Source organism: Silene latifolia, chromosome 1, assembly GCF_048544455.1.
Source record: "Silene latifolia isolate original U9 population chromosome 1, ASM4854445v1, whole genome shotgun sequence".
NCBI lineage: Eukaryota > Viridiplantae > Streptophyta > Magnoliopsida > Caryophyllales > Caryophyllaceae > Silene > Silene latifolia.
The window spans coordinates 107,604,590-107,614,594 of NC_133526.1; the positions used below are offsets into that span (position 1 = coordinate 107,604,590).

Here is a 10,005-nt window from a genome sequence, read left to right on the forward strand (position 1 = left end):
ATGTAAGGTCAATCATGCTCTTCCAACACAAGTGAACTAATATAAACCGCGAAATAAGGGTACATGTTGAATATTTGGTCAAATATCAACAAAACTAGGCTCAAAGCAGTCCACTCGGTCGAGGGTTGGAGGCCACTCGGCCGAGTAGGCGACCACTCGTCGAGTGCATGGTGCACTCGGTCGAGTTTCACTTGGGGCAGAATGTTTTCATTCTCGACTCGGTTCCAAACATTCTATTTCATCACATAAATGCTAATAGACTCCGATGGTGACTAACATACCATTAAATAGTTATTTTCGCAACCGTTCTATTTTCTCCCCATACCCTGCAACGGTATCACCATACCGTCATCAACAACTACAATAGTCACGTCTTTAGCCACAACACTTATACTATCTCATGGACACTTCCCTAACCACTCATTACTCTCAAGGAATAACAACAACATCATCACCCAAATGGACACTACAAAACGATCACAATGTATACCATAGACGCTCTACCTGACCATTGGGAGGCAACTATACAACATATATACTACCACTCATAGGGTTAGATTCCCACACAACATCACACTTATACACACCTACTCAAATTTAAAGGTTACACTCTGTAGCACGAATGATCAAATACCTCAACAACATAATTGAATCCTCAAGCATTACATGCCACACTCTTACTCTCATGACCGCGAAAACCAAAATTGGTAATACTAAATCCACTATCATATATTTCGATCATTTATCAACCAAAGTTTCCAAGTCATGCTCAATAACAATAGCCCTCAACATGCAATTCGTACCTCGTTCATTATCCATAAGTTCAACCACTTAACAAATATTCAACTTAGATTACACATCACTCATTATTCACAAATTACTTCATATAATTATTTTACTCAATTTAAGACACCTTACGTAAGCTAAAGTCACTTCCTACTACTCCTAATTCCCAAACATGAATCATACACCTACCTACTTCCACGGTTCAAATCCACATCAAATGGACAACTTACATCAATCCCAATAAAACAAATGTTTCACATTCCTAACTCTCAAGATGCAACACCACTCATCACACATTATTATCACTTGCCTCTTTACTCTCATAAGCTCGTCGACTCACTTTCATTTCTCATCCTCTCAATTATAACCACGTGCGTCAACACACCTTTACTCATCAAAACCATACAATTCAAACGGTAAACAAAGCATTGAGATCCATACATAAGCCAAATAACACATTATTAACAAAGATTGTAACATACGAAACAAGGAAGCTATGTTTTAAATACAAATTTTAAAATTCATTCATATACATTATGATACATAAAAAAAAATTTGAGCAAAATTTGAAGGTGAGATTCTCAATTTAAGACAGTACGTAATATCATTAACAAAATTGTAAGCTTGCGGCACAATACAACCAAGTATTAAGCACAAAAATCAAAATTTGAGCATTAAAACTATAATTTTCCACACATATCACCATTAACAAAGGTTGGGGCACTATGAGACAATTAAGCCATGTTTCAAATACAAAATCAAAATTTAGAGATGTACACTTAAATATCAAAGAGAATTTGGTCCACTTTTAAAATGGAAATTTCGATGTAAACTATGTTATTACAGGGATTCTCATAAGGATTATTGCCTTAAAACACTGGTAAGTCAAGTTTAAAATAAAGAAGGAATCAAAATTTGTCAAGATTTGAAGGCGAAATTCTCAACTTAAGACAATACATAGCATTACTAATAGAAATTTTCAAAACCAAATTTTAAATGCATAACAAGAGTTAGCAACAACAACTAAACTTTAGTCCTTGTCAAACAATTAATCATGTAACAAACACCAATCAAATTATTGACTCGAAAATACATATTTTCGGGTTCATAAGACTTTTGGGCAAAATTCAATATAAAATTTTACACTTGACATCATAAATGGTATAAAAAAAGGTGATTAATATCATTAATCAAACAAAGCATGCGATTAATTGGCAAAAATTTGAATGAATTAGCATAGAATTAAACAAAATCCAAATTGGAAAAATTAAGAGCAAGTAGAAAACCATTCACATTGTTTAATTAACAAGAATTAAGAATAAAAATGGAGTAGAAAGCTTAAGTCCAAGCAAGAAACATCAACAATGGAGTTTTGGATCGTTTTAAAGATATTTTGGTATTTTTTAATTATGAGAAACGATGAAGACATGCAAGAAATAAGGTAATAATTCAAATCTTGCGAATTTCACAACCCAGAAAATGGCAGTCGCTGGAGTGCTGAGTCCACTCGGTCGAGTGCATGCCCACTCAGTCGAGTGCCTTATCCACTCGGTCGAGTAACTCACTTCCAGAAACTTTCAAGTTTCTGGACATGGTCCACTCGGTCGAGTGCTAGGGTTCACTCGGTCGAGTGACTGGTACTTGGCCGAGTACTAGCTCGCACCCGGTTGGGTGCCTCTCTATGGTTTGCAATTTCCGACTAACAAATACTATTCTCATACTAGCGGTCACTTTACTAACAACTATTACCGCTCGCACTCTAATTATAGCACTAATGAAGTTCAAACATATACGGTATTTAAAATGCTAAAGAACAGGGCTAACGCCACTCACATTCTAACATGTGATAACCATTCACCAAAACACGTCATATTTATCATTATTTTCATCCAGTTATACATGTTATCACATACCATATGAACAATTATATCATGCAAGAAGTCTATTAACTCGTATCAACACATACAAAATTACGTCATGCGATGACTTGCCAACTTCGCATTGCACACATGAAATCACACAACATTGCACTTCACATTTCCCGACTCATAACCACCCACGTAGTGACCAACCGTAATAATAGGATCTAGTTTTGGAATGAGGGATCCTTCTCACCCATAACCGACCTCCTATTGTACTCATGTCGGGTTGATTTTATTAGACACTCCTAGATTCATTTTAGTTCATTAGTTTAGGTTCCAAAATCGTCGCTCTTATACCACTTTGTAACGCCCCCTTCTTACCAGGCCAAGGTAATTGGGAGATGTTACCATCTCGGTTTCCCGAGGCGGTAAATCGGAGATACAATCAAGAAACAATTATTATAAATAACAAGTTTAGTGATTACAAACCATAAACTAATGAATAAAAGTGAGCTATACAAATTACAAGCCGACTACCATCTATGTCTTCTATGCTATGCTACTTGACTCCGAGTCCAAGGAGCGACCAAAATCCTGATCACGTCAACAAGCAAACCTGTACTCAACCTGCTCCCCATATGATCGGAAATATCATATGGATCGACACAGGCCACCCCGGAAATAGATGACAATTACACAGACACACAAACGTCAGTTTCAATAAATAAAGTGTGACACAACTCAAAGTGTGGGAGTATGCAACATGACTATGATATGAATGAGACACTAACAAACAACCACCACACCGGTAACGGGACACGCCCAGACGTACCCACAACCACCACGGTACCGGGACACGCCCAGACATACCGACAACCACACTGGTACCGGGACACGCCCAGACTTACCAAAAACCACAAACAGGTACCGGGACACGTCCAGACGTACAGGTTCGGAAGCCAATCGGATCCCCTACCAGACATCGTTTCTCAACCACACGAGTACCTCCGTAACTCAAGCCATTAATGTGCACATCCCTCTTAGAGTGTGAAGCTCCAAGAGGCGACTCAAGCGTAAGACGGTCTCCCAGCCGCCTTACGTCTCCATACCAACAAATAAACCACCAAGTCCTCCGACATACAAGACAATACAATAAAGGCAAGATACCATATAACATGCAAGTTACCGACTCATTCAATACAACTAACAAATGTCATGTTATAATGCAATGACTATTAAAATACGACTCACATGACCATTTAAACATATATTAAAACTGAGTAGAATTAACCTACCTTTTAGCAAGCTCTATAAGCGATCCCATAACAATAAACACCACTCCATAAAACCGTCACCTAAATACGATAATTAAATATTATTAATTACTAACTAATCTAATCTAATTAATTAAATATGAATTAATTAATTAAATATAAACCCGTCTTAAAGCTATTCAAATCCCGTCACAAAATTACTCAAACCGCCAGCATGATCCACCATTGTGGCCCACGTCCACCCTACACCTGGCCACGGTGGTAAGCCGACCCTGACGACCACCATAGGTGCCTCCCCACCAGCACCAACCATGACCAACGACAACAACACACACATACACATACTACCCGTGTTCCCCCCTTGTAACCCTTTTAACGCCACCTACCGCCACCTACACCACCTCCAACGACCTCCACCATGAACCCCACTCAACCACCAACCACTCACGACCCAAACCACCCCAGGTCAGCCGCGGGTGAGGTGTCAAAACCCCTACCCAAAACCAACACATACAACAAAACATCCCGTACACCCCTCTTTACACCCATTTTTCGACCACCTACGACCGCCCTAACCACCACCCAAGACCACCTTCGTGATACCCACTCTACCCACAACAATGACCACCCAAAGTCTCCCCAAGTCAGGCCATGAAGGAGGATAAAAATTCGTCTTAAGACGGTCACACAAAACAGCTATAACCCATTATATATACTCGGTCAAACCCGATTATGGGTGGTCAACGGCCGACAATGGCTGGTCAACGGCAGGTCTAGGGTGAGTCAAGGTCGAGGCGATCAATTAAAATAATATATAACTAGTGTGAGACGGTCTTACCTTACGATCTCGAGGCAGAGGGACAAATCTTCTTTTTTTCTTGTCTTTTTCTCTCTTCTTTCTCTCTCCTAATATTGATGGTGGATTTTGTGAGATTGTTTTTTGAGAAGGGTTGGGTGGATAAGGGTGGAGTATATAAGGCGAGGGTATATATCCATAAGGTAGTACACGAATATGTATACATGTATCATGTTGCATATTATTATTATTATTATTACAACTTCTTCTTATTATTATTATTATTATTATTATTATTATTATTATTATTATTATTATTATTATTATTATCATTACCATCCTATTATTATTATTATTATTATTATTATTATTATTATTATTATTATTATTATTATTATTATTATTATTATTGTTATTATTGTTATTATTATTATTATTATTATTATTATTATTATTCCGTCTCATGCATAATTTGTATAAAATACAATATAATATTATTTATATAATTATAAAATACGGAGTATTACACTAGTGGAGGGATCATATTTATTAAACCAGGTAAATTCCTCACCAGTGCCTTGCATGTCATCCAAACCACAGTCCAACAAGCAAGAATTGAAATCAGAAAGTTTAGAGAAGATGGGAGGGGTGTCACTAATTTTCTCATGGAAATGCCTAAAAACATTGAAGTCACCCATAGCAACCCAAGGCCCAACAGAGCTAGCAAAATTAGTCATGGATTGCCAAAGCCTTTGTAACACCCCTGCATTGTTACTCCCATACACAATTGAAAGATAGAAGGATCTACCAGTGGCATGATGTTTAGCATAACAATGAACTACCTGAGCATGGTCATCTATAATCCTGACATGGGTAGTGATTGGGTTCCAAAGAATCCAAATTCTACCATTATTGTGAGTACTGTAATTTGTAAAGCAACTAAGACTCCTAAATTTATTTCCCAAAATTCTAGGAGCTTTATTCTTCTTTACCCTAGTTTCAAGGAGACCTAAAATATAAATTTTATTATCCTTAATGAATGAATATACCTATTTATGCTTAACTGGCTTATTAAAGCCTCTAATGTTCCATGTTGACATTATCATGTTAAGCATTTATCTGGGGGATCCACCTCTATTGGATCAACATTCACCACTGCAGCATCCACCTCCTCAATAACAATGGCTTTGAATTTGTTTGGGGAGATGAGATGAGCATCTCTGACAGCTTCGATGTCCTTGTTTGGAATGACTAGAGTAAGGGCCACTATTGCAATAGAGGGTTGGGGATCATCAGCATCAACATGACTATCCACAAGCTGCACTTACCCAACAACCTCAGGAACCAACTGCTTATCCTGCACAGACGTATTCCCTAGCACACTGCATCTTGAGTGCATTACAGTCCCCTATTTGTGACAGACAGAATATTTATCAAGAGAAGAAGAGCCTAGCTCACTGCATCATGAGCACTCCATCTCTGTGAAAGCTCTGACATATCAGCAAGAGGGACTGAGGTACCACCTAGCAGGTGGCATTTTTAGGCTAAAGTCTAAGTAGGGGGAGCAGTGGTTGCAGGACCAGCAGGAGCAACATGCTTGTAGGTTTTCTTTCCTCCCTTCTTTGAAGCATGATGAATCACAGGATCATCAGCCTTAACATATTCCCTAGGAGGCCTGTTCTTTTTTAAATAAGGGAGCCATTCATACACAATCTTTTGAATAGACTGGCCAATGAAGGGAGCATTAATGACAATGTGATCAGGCAATGCCTTGGCCACATCTATCTCAACCATGATCCTTGCAAAGGAGAGCTTGGCTTTGCATGTTGTTGTAAGGTCAGCAAATAAGGGATTCTTTATTTTGCTTGACATCTTGCTAAGGATGGAATTAGTCCACATGTAGGGGTCCAAGTCAGGAAACAGTATCCAAACTGGAACAACAGATACACATTCCATAATACAGGGGAAGCATGTTGAACACTGCTTAAGCACAAATTAGAGCTTATAGACCATGGCCCTCGTTTCAGGATCTCATTCATGTCATCCTCATTGTCGAACCTGAAAATAAACCAACCTTTCTTGAAGTACTGAACTAACAGCAAAGGTCCATGATTCCAATGCTTTTGGACAAAATCAGTCACTACTTTCAGAGATGGTTTAGCCCCCAATACATTCCCCATAAGTGTATGTTTCCATTTCTGAATTTCCTCTTCGACTTCATTCATGTGTGTGTTAACCTTTGTTGAATTAGTAGTTTCCTCGTGGAAGAACAAGCTCATACCTTTTTGGGTATTTTTCTTAGTTACATCAACCTAGCTAGGTTTAGGGCCCCAACCTTGTTAGTGTTTGATGAATTGACAGGGAGACCATTTACATGGGAAGGGAGAAAACACTGCGCAGGGATTCCACCATTAACGGGGGAAGCTGCAACAACCTTACCACCTGCAACAATGGCGGACCCTGTTTTCGCAGAAGTTGACCTAGTACTCATAACAACAGAAACCAGTGGCTTTTCATCTAAAACATGATTAACAACACTTTCAATGACAGCAGAGGCACTAGAAGGAGAAATAGCATTGATAATCACATCATTAATAGTTGGTTTATGCCGAAGTTTATAATAACCCACAGAGAAATCAGCATGAAAAAGAGAGAAATTGGTACCATCAGAGTCGAAATCGTGCAGAGAGTCCAAAGATACCCGAGATTTTGGGGGTCTTCCACTCCCTCTGACCATGGTGAAGGTCATAGCAACAGTGGCGCACTTCTTCTAGAGATAAAAGTCTTTCTCTAACCAACAAGAGAGAGAAATTGTTTATTATTATTTATATTTATAGGAAGCTCCAATAAAGGAACTCCCTCCAAAAATTAACGTATGCCATTTATAGACAACGCGCATATGATGTTCTTTTGTAAAAGGAAAAAGAATAGTTTGCTTGATGCTCACTGCATGGCTAAAAGATTGTTGTTAACGAGCACACGGTATTATTATTATTGTTGTTGTTGTTGTTGTTGGTGGTGGTGGTGGTGGTGTTGTTGTTCTTATTGTTGTTGTTGTTGTTGTTGTTGTTGTTGTTGTTGTTGTTGTTGTTGTTGTTGTTGTTGTTGTTGTTGTTGTTGTTGTTGTTGTTATTTTTATTATTTATCATCATCATCATCATCATCATCATCATCATCATCATCATCATCATCATCATCATTATTATTATTATTATTATTACGATTACTATTATTACTATTATTATTATTCTTCTTCTTGTTGTTGTTGTTGTTGTTGTTGTTGTTGTTGTTGTTGTTGTTGTTGTTGTTGTTGTTGTTGTTGTTGTTGTTGTTGTTGTTGTTGTTGTTGTTGTTGTTGTTGTTGTTGTTGTTGTTGTTGTTGTTGTTGTTATTATTATTATTATTATTATTATTATTATTATTATTATTATTATTATTATCTATATCTATATCTATATCTATATATATTATTAAAAGGCTAGACATTAAACGCCACGTAGACAAATGTGACATGGCAACATTTAATTGTGACATGGCAAAATATAGTCCACGTGGAAATACTAGAATAGTAGTACACATGAAAAAAAATTATAAATTCCACATTTAAAAGTTACTCTCATAATTAATGGTAAAAAAACTAAATTTAGATAATTTTAATTTCATAGGATAATTTTTAAATCACTCTCATGCAGAGTGGATTTAATAATAATAATCTCTAAAAATAATTAAAAAGTAAGTCATACTATTAACCATCAACTATATGTCTTATTTTAATTTCATAAGATAATTTATAAACCACTCTCATGCAAACCTTTTACATTACATTTCTCCTTGCTCCATATTTATATATGTAAAATCAATAACTCTATAATCTAAATACAAAATCTATATATATAACTTAAAGGCATGATAAATTACCTATCATAATCAACATGTCATATCTATAGAATAATATATAAGTCTACCTTGAACATATGTATAAGACATGCGACAACGTAAAATCACTAAGAAACTTTCATTTGATAATATGTGATTAATTAATAATATTCATTCATAGAATTACGATAGAATACTTATTATCACATTTATGACCCCTTATTCATCTCTAACTCTTCATTTTCTCTTTAGCTCTTCCTTTTCCTTTTTGATGATTCCTTTCTCCCCCTAAAATTTAACTCCTTATTTGATGCTAAGTTAATATAAGTAAAGTCTTTAAAATAAGCACTTTTATTTTTTACCCTCTTTTTCTAACCTTTTGGCATATTCATATGTTATTGAAACTTTCCATTGCATATAATTTTTATTAATCATTTGCAGTTGTGAAAAAAATAAAGTTATATCATACATAAGATTTCTGTTTTATTTGGTATATGTGACTAATTAATAATATTCATTCATAGAATTAAGATAGAATACTTATTATCACGTTTATGACCCTTATTCATCTCTCACTCTTCATTTTCTCTTTAGCTCTTCCTTTTCCTTTTTGATGATTCCTTTCTCCCCCTAAAATTTAACTCCTTATTTGATACAAAGTTAATATAAGTAAAGTCTTTAAAATAAGCACTTTTAGTTTTTACCCTCTTTTCTAAGCTTTTGGCATATACATATGTTATTGAAACTTTCCATTGCGTATAATTTTTATTAATCATTTGCATTTGTGAAAAAAAAAAGTTATATCATACATAAGATTTGTGTTTTATTTGGTATTGTTTAAATAACTTTTATTGATGTCAATTTGTATTTATCACCTTGATTTATTTTTGCAGATGGAATGGTACAATTTTCTTATTATTGCAAAGTTGGATTGTGCAGTTAATTACGTTATACATAAGGTATGTTCTACGAGTTTTGTTTGTGTAATTTATATAAGCTTATTGTAAAATGCACTATTTTTTGTAATTTATCCACTAATGTCGCTTTGTGGTAGATTTCTTTTACACTATCTTTATGTAAACCCTCTACAAGATTAATTGAATTATCGTTAAATGTATGTTTGTTTCTTATTCTATTTTTGTAGGTGATGCTTCCTTTGTCTTCTCATAATATTAACATAGTGTGTTAAAAAAAACTACATGAGAAATGTGTAGGCAACATAAAGATTTAGTTGAACAAAAACTTGATATCCGTCCTTGAACCATGTTCTAATGATATTAAAACTTATTTGGTACGTAATTGTCTCACTTGATATAAAAACAAAACATTTTTAGTTTTTAATTCGAATTTAGAGGATCTTAGTAAATTGTTTTTTTTATAACTGTTTTTGTAAAAAAAAAAAAAAAAACAA

The 10,005-nt window shown here is 35.4% G+C and overlaps 1 non-coding gene across 1 annotated transcript; it reads right to left on the minus strand.

Annotated features, from left to right (window-relative positions):
- Positions 1 to 7,556: 7,556 nt before the first annotated feature.
- LOC141624029 (U5 spliceosomal RNA) lies at positions 7,557 to 7,674 on the minus strand. The gene has a single exon (XR_012533845.1). It is a non-coding gene; the product is annotated as a U5 spliceosomal RNA (small nuclear RNA).
- Between the last annotated feature and the right edge of the window lie 2,331 nt (positions 7,675 to 10,005).